This window comes from Coregonus clupeaformis, chromosome 31 (genome assembly GCF_020615455.1).
Source record: "Coregonus clupeaformis isolate EN_2021a chromosome 31, ASM2061545v1, whole genome shotgun sequence".
In the NCBI taxonomy this organism is placed as follows: domain Eukaryota; kingdom Metazoa; phylum Chordata; class Actinopteri; order Salmoniformes; family Salmonidae; genus Coregonus; species Coregonus clupeaformis.
This window is the reverse complement of record NC_059222.1, coordinates 33,618,399-33,631,956: the sequence shown is the minus strand read 5'-3', so window position 1 is coordinate 33,631,956 and position 13,558 is coordinate 33,618,399.

The following is a 13,558-nucleotide window of genomic DNA, read 5'->3' as shown; positions in this document are numbered from 1 at the left end:
CTGATGCGCACCAAGTTGTACGCGCTCCTGAGATCTAATTTAGTGAAGAAACGCGCCCCATGCAAACGACTCAGTCATGGTCGCAATCAGCGGGAGTGGATAACTGTACTTCACCGTAATCTGATTGAGACCACGGTAATCGATGCACGGGCGCAAACCACCATCCTTTTTCTTCACAAAAAGAAACTCGAGGACGCAGGGGAAGTGGAAGGCCGTATGTATCCTTGTCTCAGAGATTCGTCTATGTAAGTCTCCATAGCTTTCTTCTCCTCTTGAGACAGAGGATACACATGGCTCCGTGGGAGCGCAGCTCCTGCCTGGAGGTCTATCGCACAATCTCCCTGCCTATGGGGCGGCAACTGCGTCGCCCTCGACTTACTAAACGCAATAGCCAAATCCCCATACTCAGGGGGAACGTGCAATGCGGGCACCTGGTTTGGACTCTCCACCGAGGTAACCTCTACGGAAACGCCTAAACATCTACCCTCACACTGGGCAGACCACTCCATCAGAGCCCTCTCCTGCCACGAAATGGATGGGTTATGGGTACTCAACCAGGGCATGCCCAGCACCACCGGATACGCAGGAGAGTCAATCAGAAATAGCTAAATCATCTCCTGATGACCCCCCTGCGCACACATCCTAAGTGGCGCAGTGACCTCCCTGATCAAGCCCGCACCCAACGGACGGCTATCTAGGGCATGAACGGGGAAAGGAACATCAACAGGAAGAAGGGGAATCCCTAAAGCTAAACAAAACTTCTTATCAATAAAATTCCCAGCCGCGCCTGAATCTACCAGCGCCTTATGCTGGGAATGAGGTGCTACCTGTGGAAAACGCACAGGCATACAAAATGTGCAACAGAGAGCTCTGGGTGAGTGGGGCGCCTACTCACCTGGAGGGAATCCCCAGTGCGGGACCTGTCGTCCTCTCCCCCTAGGAGGCCATCCCCAGCACCTAGCCGCGGTGTGTCCTCCCCCGACCACAGTTGGTGCAGGGGATGGACCCCCTAGTAAGCCGACCCCTCCTCTCTCTAGCGCCAGCGCCCCGAGCTCCATGGGGCACGGCTCGGAAGCGCTGGAGGGTGAAATGGACGGACCCCCTCGGAACGTCCGCGGGTAGCTAGCAGGTTATCCAGCCTGATGGACATGTCGACCAACTGGTCGAACGTGAGGCTGGTGTCCCTACAGGCCAGCTCCCGACGGACGTCCTCTCGTAGACTACACCTGTAGTGATCGACGAGGGCCCGATCATTCCACCCTGCATCTGCCGCTAGAGTACGGAATTCGAGGGCGAACTCCTGAGCACTCCTCCTCCCCTGCCGGAGGAAGACCAGATGCTCCCCCGCCGCTTTCCCCTCCGGGGGATGGTCAAACACCGCCTTGAAGCGGCGGGAGAACTCGTCGTAAGTTATGGTGTCCGCGTCGATCCTCCTCCACTCGCGTTGGCCCATTCCAACGCCTTCCCGGACAGGCAGGAGATCAGGGCGGACACGCTCTCATGTCCCGAGGGCGCCGGGTGCACGGTGGCCAGGTACAGCTCCACCTGGAGAAGGGAAACCCTGGCACCCGGTCGCGGTCCCATCGTAAGCCCTCTGGAGCGAGAGTCGGACTCCTCGGGGTTCTGGTGCGGGAATAGGCTGACTGGCCGATGGTGCTGGCACGGAGGGTGGCGGTGAGGCGTCCCCCAGCCTCGGATGGTGGTGATCACCTCCTGCAGTGCGGTCCCCATCTGCAGGATCTGGTCACCTTGTTCCCGGACCCTGTCCTCCAGAGTCGCCTGGGCTGCTGCGGCTCCTGCTGATTCCATGTGGTGTGTTATTCTGTCAAAGCGTGCTGTAGGTGCAGTGGTGGAATCAAACGCAGGACGCAGACGGATAATCCAACAGACTTTAGTAATGCCAAAACACGGCAAACGGACAATACTTGCCCGAAGGCGAAATACGCACGATGGCGAAACGAAACAACAGCGCACAAAACAGGTGCGTAATAACTCCAGCGCAGTGGAGAGAAGCTCAACCGAGCGAAATACACGACTGACAAAATCAATAACACACAACACCTGACAAACACAACGAGAACTAAATAGGACACTAATGACACTAAATGAAAACAGGTGTGACAACAATCAGACAAAAGCAAACGAACATGAAACATACAACGGTGGCAGCTAGTATTCCGGAGACAACGAACGCCGAAGCCTGCCCGAACAAGGGAGAGAGGCAGCCTCGGCCGAAACCGTGACAGTGAACTTGAGTTTCATTGTAATTTAGCTTTTTTTCCTGTAGTTTTTAGCTCATTAATGGCTTTTTGGGAGTATTGCAAACTGGTCTTTAGGTCTTGTACTTCCCTGACTAGCACATCAATCTGGTTGTTTGCAGAATCTAACACAATCTGTGTAAAAGATTGGAAGTTGGCCTCCTGTCTGTTTAGCATTTCTTCATAGAAAGTATTTTGTTGGGCAAGGGTCTCTCGTAAGGTTTCAGCAGTAACATAGTCCTCCTCAGATAGATTTTTGCTAAGAGTGCTGGGTGGCGCCATATTGAGGTTAGGAATGGAATTCAAGTTCTCTCACCTGTCATAATCACACACAAAGTAATCCACAATTTGCCAGTGATGATCTGGTGTAGTGTGGTAATCCTTGTTGTGGCAATCCTTACAGTTATCACTTCAGTTTAAATTAGATTTGTTTGTTTGTAAGAGTGATTGTATCCGCAACACAACGAAGCACAACAAACAATGTCAGGGGCGTGGAAGTCAAGTGTGTCTTACTTGATGAATGTCAAGTGTGTCTTACTTGATAAAGGTTGAAATTGACCAGAGGGGTATCCTACAAAGCAAGCTAGATCTACTCAGGGTTTTCTAAAGCTAACCAGCTTCAGTTAGATTCACATTACAGCTCAGGCTTCATCCGTATTGCGACGGTGGATATTGCTCGTATGCCTGCCGCTAACTCTAGCAGGCTTGTAACTGCACGTGCATGTCACACATGGCTAGTAGAACGCCGAACTCTTCATTGAGACAATGCTGAAACATCAATCCATTGGCGAGTCAGTGCCACATTTTCATTTGTGCCGAAATCAAAATGAAATACATTTTATCTTGCAAATTCAGCAAGCTATGGTGTGAAATTGGCTTTTAGAAGTGCTATCTTTTTAATATTACTTCTCATTTATTTGTATTTTTTATTTAGCCTTTATTTAACGAGGCAAGTCAATTAAGAACAAATTCTTATTTACAATGACGGCCTACCAAGAGCCAAAAGGCCCCCTGCGGGGACGGGGATTACATTTTTTTTTTTAGGACAAAACACACATCATGACAAGAGAGACACCACAACATCACATAAAGAGAGACCTAAGACAACAACACAGCATAGTAGCAACACAACATGACAACAACACGGTAACAACACAACATGGCAGCAGCACAACATGGTAGCAGCACAAACATTGTTAGGCACAGACAAAAAGGTAGAGACAACAATACATCACGCGAAGCAGCCACAAGTGTCAGTAAGTGTCCATGATTGAGTCTTTGAATGTAGAGATTGAGATAAAACTGTCCAGTTTGACTGTTTTTTGCAGCTCGTTCCAGTCGCTAGCTGCAGCGAACTGAAAAGAGGAGCGACCCAGGGATGTGTGTGCTTTGGGGACCTTTAACAGAATGTGACTGGCAGAACAGGTGTTGTATGTGGAGGATGAGGGCTGCAGTAGGTATCTCAGATAGGTGGGAGTGAGGCCTAAGAGTTTTATAAATAAGCATCAACCAGTCAGTGGGTCTTGAGCCTGGTATACAGAGATGGCCAGTTTACAGAGGAGTATAGAGTGCAGTGATGTGTCCTATAAGGAGCATTGGTGGCAAATCTGATGTCTGAATGGTAAAGAACATCTAGCCACTCAAGAGCACCTTTACCTGCCGATCTATAAATGACGTCTCCGTAATCTAGCATGGGTAAAATGGTCATCTGAATCAGGGTTAGTTTAGCAGCTGGGGTGAAAGAGGAGCGAGTCTAGATTTAACCTTAGCCTGTAGCTTGGATATGTGCTGAGAGAAGGACAGTGTACTGTCTTGCCATACTCCCAAGGACATGTACCTCAATCTCTAAACCCTCAGAGGTAGTAATCACACCGGTGGGTGGGGTGGTGGGGTGGGGGGGCATTCTTCTTACCGAACCACATGACCTTTGTTTTGGAGGTGTTCAGAACAAGGTTAAGGGCAGAGAAAGTTTGGACACCAAGAAAGCTTTGTTGTAGAGCGTTTAATACAAAATCCGGGGAGGGGCCAGCTGAGTACAAAACTGTATCATCTGCATATAAATGGATGAGAGAGTGTCCTACTGCCTGAGCTATGTTGTTGATGTAAATTGAGAAGAGCGTGGGGCCTAGGATCGAGCCTTGGGGTACTCCCTTGGTGACAGGCAGTGACTGAGACAGCAGATGTTCTGACTTTACACATTGCATTCTTTGAGAGAGGTAGTTATCAAACCAGGCCAAAGACACCTTAGAGACACCAATACTCCTTAGCCGACCCAAAATAATGGAATGGTCTACCGTATCAAAAGCTTTGGCCAAGTCAATAAAAATAGCAGGACAACACTGCTTAGAATCAAGGGCAGTGGTGACATCATTTACGACCATTAAGGTTGCAGTGACACATCCATGAGCGGAAACCAGATTGCATACCAGAGAGAATACTAAAGACATCAAGAAAGCCAGTCAGTTGAGTATTGACAAGTTTTTCCAACACTTTTGATAAACAAGGAAAGATAGAAATCAGCCCATAACAGTTAAGATCAGCTTGATCTCCCCATTTTGATAAAGGACACACCATGGCTGCATTCCAAGCGCTTGGAACCTCCCCAGAGAGGAGAGAGAGGTTAAAAAGGTGAGATAGGGGCTGCAACCTTAAAGAAGAAAGGATCTAAACCATCTGACCCAGATGTATTTTGGGGGTCAAGTTTAAGAAGCTCCTTTAGCATCTCAAACTCTGTGACTACCTGCATGGAGAAGCTGTGTAGCGGGACAGGGGAAAAAGAGGGAGGAGCATCAGGGCTAGTTGCATTAGAAGGGCTGGAAGATGAGGAACTGTTGGACGGGCAAGGAGACATGGCTGAGTCAAATAGGAACCCTGACTTTATGAAGTGATTATTAAAGAACTCTGTCAAATGCTTCTTGTCAGTAACAACCACATCATCAACATTAAGGGACATGGGCAGCTGTGAGGAGAAAACACCAGACTGATACTTATCAGGATTATTTGTGAGATAACATCAAGGAGAGTAGCCTTTTCTGGGCATTTGGAGTCATACCTTGTGGGATTGGTAATAATCTGAGCGAGATTTAGGGAGTCCCATTGCTTTAAGACTTGGTCAGGTGGTTTGAGCATGTCCCAGTTTAGGTCACCTTGCAGAAAAAAATCTGACTTAGTGTAAGGGGCCAGGAGAGAACTTAGGGCAGGTAGGATACAGGCCGGTGCTGATGGTGGACGATGCATCAGTCAACAAAGAGCTATTTGAAAACTTAACTTAATACCAGAGAGAACCGGTGGAGAGAACCGTGCACTGAAGGTGTTCCTTGGTAAAGATTGCCACTCCACCACCTTAGGAAGGTCTGTCTTGCCAAAAAAGGTTATAACCAGAAAGGTTAACATCAGTGTTCAAAACACTCTTTCTTAACCATGTCTCAGTAATGACCAACACATCTCGATTGGAGCTGTGAACCCACACTTTCAATTGATACATTTACATTTAAGTAATTTAGCAGACGCTCTTATCCAGAGGGACTTACAAATTGGTGCATTCAACTTAGGAAAGCCAGTGAGACAACCACTCCCTTTCTTTTTTCTTTTTTTTAATCTTTAAAATTGGGGGAAGGGGGGTAGAAGGATTACTGTTATACTATTCCAGCTATTCCTTAAAGAGGTAGGGTTTCAAGTGTCTCCGGAAGGTGGTCAGTGACTTCGCTGTCCTGGCGTCGTGGGAGAGCTTGTTCCACCATTGGGGTGCCAGAGCAGCGAATAGCTTTGACTGGGCTGAGCGGGAACTGTTCTTCCGTAGAGGTAGGGGGGCTAGCAGGCCAGAGGTGGATGAACGTAGTGCCCTCGTTTGGGTGTATGGTCTGATCAGAGCCTGAAGGTAAGGAGGTGTCGTTCCCCTCACAGCTCTGTAGGCAAGCACCATGGTTTTGTAGTAGATGCGAGCTTCAACTGGAAGCCAGTGGAGTGTGCGGAGGAGCGGGGTGACATGAGAGAACTTGGGAAGGTTGAACACCAGACAGGCTGCAGCGTTCTGGATAAGTTGTAGGGGTTTAGGTAATAAGCTTCTAGTGTTAATGTGCAGAAAACCCAGGTTTTTACGAGAGCAGAAATCAGTGAAGCCGAATTCAGAGCACAAGTCAGAATTGGGGCTAGCAATAGTAGGCGGGCCAGTGTGTACATGCACATTCCCAGATATCACCAGCAGTAATACAATCAGGGCATGGCAGAGGACAAGGAGAGTGTTGATTTTTTATGACATTTGAATGTGCATCAGATGGCAACAAGAACATATTGTACATCAATTTCTTCAGGCAACATAAATACAAATGGTTGATGCCGACTTTGGTGTGCTTTGGTGTGCTTTTTTCCCACTCCTATCGATTAAATAATTGTATTAAGTCATTCAAAAAGTGTTACTGTGCGTGAAGTTTAAGATGCATTCTGTCATTACTAAATGTGTAATGTGATATATTTTAACATGACTATTTTTGAACACACAAAAAAACATTTGATTAATAAAATATGTAATCAATCGTCTTCCTCAAATGAAGGGGATGATGACTCAATCTTTGCAAAAGGGAGGGAATCTGATTTCATTGGTCCTCAACTAGTGGCTCAGCCATTTCATTCAGGATAAGTGGAGTTAGCCGTGAGTTAGCCTGCCCCGGATTAGGTCAGTTCTGAAGGATTCGTTGACATAGAAATTGACCTGGCTAAAAGGTGAGCCACCTTTGTATGACCGGTTATACCGAGTTCAACTCAGAGTTCAACAAACTTCCATGTCGTCTTAATCAACAAACTACGTCATACCTAAAAGCACTTTCATTCTAAACGTAAAAATGTTAGCATGAACAGATAGACTGTCGCATGGAATGTACGTCAAGATTATCAGCCAAAGAGCAGATTCCAATGGACTTTCTTCAACTAGCTAACTAACCCTGATTTTAAGATGCTGAAAAGCTGTTGATTAACATTTTGTTTGAACAATAGCAGGAAAAAGACCACCAAATTAAGTTTTATCAACTGCCCAAGGATCAGGTTAAGCTAACCTAATTTCAGGCTGTTACGCTGCGATGATGATGGAAAGCGTTGGGCTCCGGTTAAACTATACATTTATGTGTGTTCAAAGCACTTCATCACTGGTAAGTCGCTAACACTTGTTTGTATCTAACTAGCTATGTGCATTGCATAAAGCTAGCTAGTTAGCTTGTAGTAAGTACTAGTGAGCTGTATCCATCCAAATAACAGCTGTAATATTCTTCTGCATCAGGATATTTATGTAAACCTGGAGATTCCACGAAGTAGGTGTAGATATCGCCATAGGCTACTTTGGGCCATTTGGTAGGGTTGTCTCCCCAGCTGGTCTCCAGCAAGTTGAAAGGACATATAGGCAAGCCAACAATAATCAAATTTTCTAAATACCTAGACCGTTCAAGGGAAGGCAAAGACTGGAAGTAGTTATGCGTCATATCTAAGACTAGCGAATTAGATAGAGATTAACTTCATCAGCTAACGTCAGCTAACCAACAAAAAATCTAGGGGTAAACAAACAGTGACGTAAATATAATGCGACAGCTTTAGTAGCTATACTGTCAGTGTTAGCAGGTCGGGTAACAAATTACAGTAGCAGAATAAGTATCATTCAAATGATTGTTGTTGGGACAGCCAAGTATGTTAATAACGACACGTGGGACTGCTGAAAACATTTATTGAAACGACATAAAAAGTGTCAGTAGTTTACTTAGGATAACACCAAAGTTAGCCTAATTACATTGGAGTAAGGGGAGTACCCTACGGCTATACCCTACTCAGAGGCAAGGTCACGTTAAGCCACGCCTGGTTGTGTGAATCTATGCCGGCTCAGAAGGCCAGCCAACCCAACCCATCAGATGAGGGAGTGTGATGGCGTGTATGCCGGCTTACGGTTATCTCGAGTGTCACGCCCTGACTCAGGGGACGTTTAATTGTTGAGTCAGGGTGTGGATATTCCGTGTTGTGTTGTTTTCTATGTTTAGTTCTAGATCGTTTAGATCTATGTTGGCCAGGGTGGTTCCCAATCAGAGGCAGCTGTAGCTCGTTGTCTCTGATTGGGGACCATATTTAGGCAGCCTTTTGGCACCTGTTAGTTGTGGGATCTTGTTCCGTGTGAGGTATGTTATTTGTCTACCTTGGACTTCACGTTTCGTTTGTTGTTTTTGTCGTGTGTTTATTTGCTTAATAAACATGTATGCTTATCACGCTGCGCCTTGGTCCTTCTCGTTCGTAAACGATCGTGACATCGAGTTCAAGTTTGAGGACCAAATAACTAAATACATTTGGGAACAAGTGTTGACAACTAAAGTTCATAACATTGTGACAAAAGGACAAAAGTTTTGGACAAAAGGGTAAGTTGTCTTTCTTTTTTAGATAACTAGTAGCTAACTTTTGCTACTCTCATCTAAAGTGAGCTAGCTAACTAGCATAAGGAATTCCATTCAAAGCACAGAGGAGTAATTCCATTTGATAAAACAACGTTGTTAGTTTCCCTACAAGCCTTTCATTGTAATAGTAATATATCATATTCTTGACTTTCAACAGATGTACAGCCTTTGGCAGGAAAAAATAAATTTGGGAGAGTAAAAGTCTCCCATTCAATTGTGTTCCCTTTCAGGTTATGGGCACAAAGTTGTATGAATGCCACCAGGGGAAAGACAGACAAACAAAGGCCAAAGAGAAATATGCAGCTTAAATGAACAGATCAAAGACATTTCTACAGATAAAGTTGAAGTACTAACTAACAATGGAATGTTACTCAATAAAATTGAAGCAGATGGGACTTTAAACTGATGTCCTAACTCCGTGGCCACTAAAGATCCCATGGCACTTATTGCAAGAGTATGTAAGTGGGGTTATGGTGGTGAGTTTCCCCTTACACTGTAAAGAACTTTGGGTGTCTAGAAAAGTGCCATGTAAGTCCAATCAATTATTATTATTATTGTTAAATGTTTTGCCATCTTCCACAGCTTGAAGACCATGGCTTTGTACAGAGACTGACATAAAAATAATAATAATAATAATAATAAGGTGGACTGCAAGGCTATAATAAACATCATCCACGTTATCTACTTTCCAGGTTTTAAGGTAAATATGAAAAAGTATATCAACTTACGGTTGGTCAAGTCTAAGGCTGTGCTTACTCTAACCCATTCACAGACGCTAACTACCTTTGGCGCCTATTGACGATAGTATCTTCTGGCCAGGGGAGTTTTGTTAAGAACTCAGACGCTCATTCAGAACGTTAAAACGAATCACTTGTGGTACAGTTTTGGAAACATAAGGAGCATATCTTTCATAACAGCTAGAAATCATTTTCAAAAAACAAAAGGTTAAATTACTACACACCTTTTATAGGGTTAGTGATCTCCACGTTAGAGCGCTTGTTTACGGAAGACAGACGGAAGAGAGAGGCAGCCACCTGTGCTAATTAGCTATCTAGCGTGCTCTGAACACCTGTGTGTAACCGTAAATGGGGAGGAAGTGTAGTTTGTCAACTGGAGGCACACACATTGAATGGATCTGTGCAAAACTGCTACAGTAAGTGTATCTTTTTTTATTTGAATTATTCTTTCTGGCTGATATGAAAGATAAGGGGCATATCAGCATATGTTTCAAAAACTGTTTCACAAGCGATGATTGACGTTTCTAAACGTTAAAACATAACGTCGGAATTGTAGTTCACAAGCAGCCAACCGTGGGTGATGCTAACCGCTGAAAATAAGGGTTTTGGAGAAGGGTTTTCAAGCTCTGTTTACTCAGGCAGCCCAATTCCAATTAAAACATGTTTTCGTATCTCAAGATGTTAAATAAATGACTATTGTAAGTGCCTATGTGCCAAATAAAGTAACAGGGTTGAAGTGTTCATCTTAAAATCAGTCAAAAATTTGCCAATATTGTGACGAGTACACGAAGAGGCAGGACGCAGACGCAGGAATTAACAAGGTCAAGGTTTACTTAACAATGATCAAGAGAAATAACAACGATAGCGTAAACGACACGAAGCTTAACAATCACACACAACATCATACAGAACAGTCCAGGGCTAAATAGGGGTGGTGATGAGATGAGGTGCAGGTGCGCTGGAGGTGATTAGGGTGCATTGGGTTTCCATTCCGGTGTTGCCGAGGTGGTGCGCTCAGACGGGTGGCTCAGTAGACCGGCGAATCAGAGCACTGGAGGGGAGCAACGGGAGAAGATGTGAATGGCCCTCTGGAGATGGACATGGGCGGCGTCCCAGACCTGTCCAGCCCTGTGGAACCACTCGTCGACAGCGGGCACATCGGTCTGACTGGGTGTCCAAGGGGCCAGGGCCGGCTGATACCCCAGGACGCACTGGAAGGGAGTGAGCCCCGTGGAGTGAACGAGGGAGTTCTGGGCATATTCTGCCCAGGGAAGAAACCTCGCCCACTCACCCTGCCGGTCCTGACAGTGGCAACGAAGAAACCTCCCCAGTTCCTGGTTCATGCGCTCCACCTGCCCATTCGACTGAGGACTATACCCGGAAGTGAGGCTGGCTGTGGCCCCGATCTTCTCCAGGAAAGCCTTCCACACTCGGGAGGTGAATTAGGGGCCACTGTCCGAGACGATATCCTCCGGAAGTCCATAATGCCGGAAGACCTGTTGAAACAGGACCTCAGCGACCTGGAGAGCAGAAGAAAGACCAGTTAGTGGCAAAAACCGGCATGATTTGGAGAACCGATCTACGACCACCATGACTGTGGTGAAGAAGTCAGAACGTGGAAGGTCGGTGACAAAGTCTATGGACAGGTGTGACCAAGGTCGCTGAGGCACTGGGAGAGGAACTAGTTTGCCTGCCGGGGCGTTCCGAGGTGTCTTCATTTGGGCACATACGGAACAGGAGTTGACATAGCGGGAGACATCAGAAGCCAAGGTGGGCCGCCAGTATTTTTGGGCTAGAGAATGCAGGGTGCGCGTAATACCAGAGTGCCCTGCCGTAAGGGTAGTGTGCGCCCAGATCAGCAGGCGGTCACGGACACTGGTGGGTACATACACGCATCCCGGAGGGGCGTTGGCAGGCGCTGGGTCCTCCTGAGCCGCCAGGCGGATGTCTTCATCCACATCCTAAACGACAGGTGCAATGATGAGAGACGAGGGCAGGATAGGACCCCCCAAATCCTTCCTTTCTCCGGTATGGTGCATCCTGGAGAGTGCGTCGACCTTCACATTCTGGGATCCTGGGCGGTAAGACAGCATGAATTGGAAGCGAGTAAGAAATTGGGCCCACCTGGCATGACGAGAGTTCATCCGTTTCGCTGCCCGTATGTGCTCCAAATTCCGGTGGTCAGTAAGAATCTGGAATGGATGGACTGTGCCCTCCAGCCAGTGTCTCCATTCCTCCAGAGCGAGGACCACCACCAACAGCTCCCTGTCTCCAACTCCATAGTTCCTCTCTGCGGGGGTAAGCTTTTTAGAGAAAAAGGCACAGGGATACATTTTCTCTGGCTTACCATGCCACTGGGAGAGGACCGCACCCACGCCCTCCTCCGATGCGTCCACCTCCACGAGAAGGATCTGGGTGTTTTAGGATGGGCGCTGTGGTGAACCTCTCCTTCAGCCTCTTGAAGGCAGCGTCAGCCTCAGGGTTCCAGGCCAGCTTCTGAGGCCCACCCTTAAGAAGAGAGGTGAGCGGGGCTGCTATGGAGCTGAAGGACCTGATGAAACGCCGGTAGAAATTAGCGAAGCCCAGGAAGCTCTGTAGGCCCTTGATGGTGGTGGGAACTGACCATGACCTGACGGCGTCCATCTTCACTCCTTCCATGAACACCCCCTGAGGACTGAGCCAGTATCCCAGGAAGGAGATGGCCTGTTGGTGGAATTCGCATTTCTCCCCCTTCACCAACAGGCTGTGTTCCCGGAGTCGGAGTAGAACAGCTCGGACGTCCCTGACGTGCTCCTCGAACATGGCCGAGTAGATCAAGATATCGTTGATGTACACCACCACCTGTCTACTCAGCATGTCCTGGAACACGTCATTGACGAAGGACTGGAACACAGAAGGTGCGTTGGCGAGGCCGTAGGGCATGACGCAGTATTCATAGTGGCCTGATGTAGTGCTGAATGCCGTCTTCCACTTGTCTCCTTCCCGGATTCGGATCAGGTTGTAGGCACTCCTCAGGTGCAACTTGGTAAAGTACGGGCCCCTCGTAGCTGCTCGATGGCCAACGGAACCAGAGGGAGGGGGTACCGATACTTGGTGGTGACTGCGTTCAGCCCCCTGTAGTCAATGCATGGTCTCAGTCCTCCGTCTTTTTTGGCCACGAAGAAGAAGCTGGCGGAGGCAGGAGAGGTAGCGCGTCTGATGAACCCCTGTTTCAGGGTCTCCGCCACTATCATTACAGTAGAAATGGAAGAGAAGGAATATCCAGTCACCGTTATGGGAACTAAAAACAATGGTTTTGTGATAGGAGCTGACGTAACACTCACGGAGCGGCGACAGGAGTCATACCGCCTAGATAGGGAGCCACCAGGAGATCTGTGGTCCGTGGTGGTGTAAGGGGTGCTGCCCACCTCCATGGGTGAGGACTCGGATGCAGGGCAGCTTCCATAGCTCAGATGGGGTGATCGTCGAGGCTCCGGGAGGTGTTGGGAACGCCTTCTCTCTCTCAACATGTCGTCAAGACCGATGGACGTGGTGATGAGGGTATCAAGGTCCATCTCGTCGTCCCGACATGCGAGTTCCGTCTTGATGTCCTCCCGTAAGCCTCTCCTGAAGACCGTGCGCAGAGCACGCTCATTCCAGCCAGAAGACGCCGCCACCGTGCGAAAGCTCAGAGCATACTCGGACGCGGCCCCTCTCTCTGTTGTAGATGGAGATGACACTCACCCCCGTCCTTTCCCTCCGTGGGATGATCAAACACCGCCCTGAATCGAGTGAGGAAGGTGGGGTAGGGAAGCGCCACTGCCTCCTCTCCTTCCCAGACTGCCGTGGCCCAATCCAGCGCCTTTCCTTTAAGGAGTGAAATCACCAGCGCTATCCTGGCTTGGTCAGATGGATATGCCCCAGGCTGACGTGCCAGATAAAGTGAAATCTGTAGCAGGAAGCCGCTACATTTAGTAGTTTTACCGTCATAGCGCTCCGGTAGGGTGAGGGTTCTAGCAGAAGTGGGTGATAGCACGGGAACAGGTGGATTGGGGGCACTCGCCGCTCCCTGCATGACGGCGTTCAACTGGGCAAGCTGCTGCTGGTGCTGGTCGAGGCACTGGGAAACTCCTGCTGCATCCATTTTCGTTTGGTGTGTGATTTT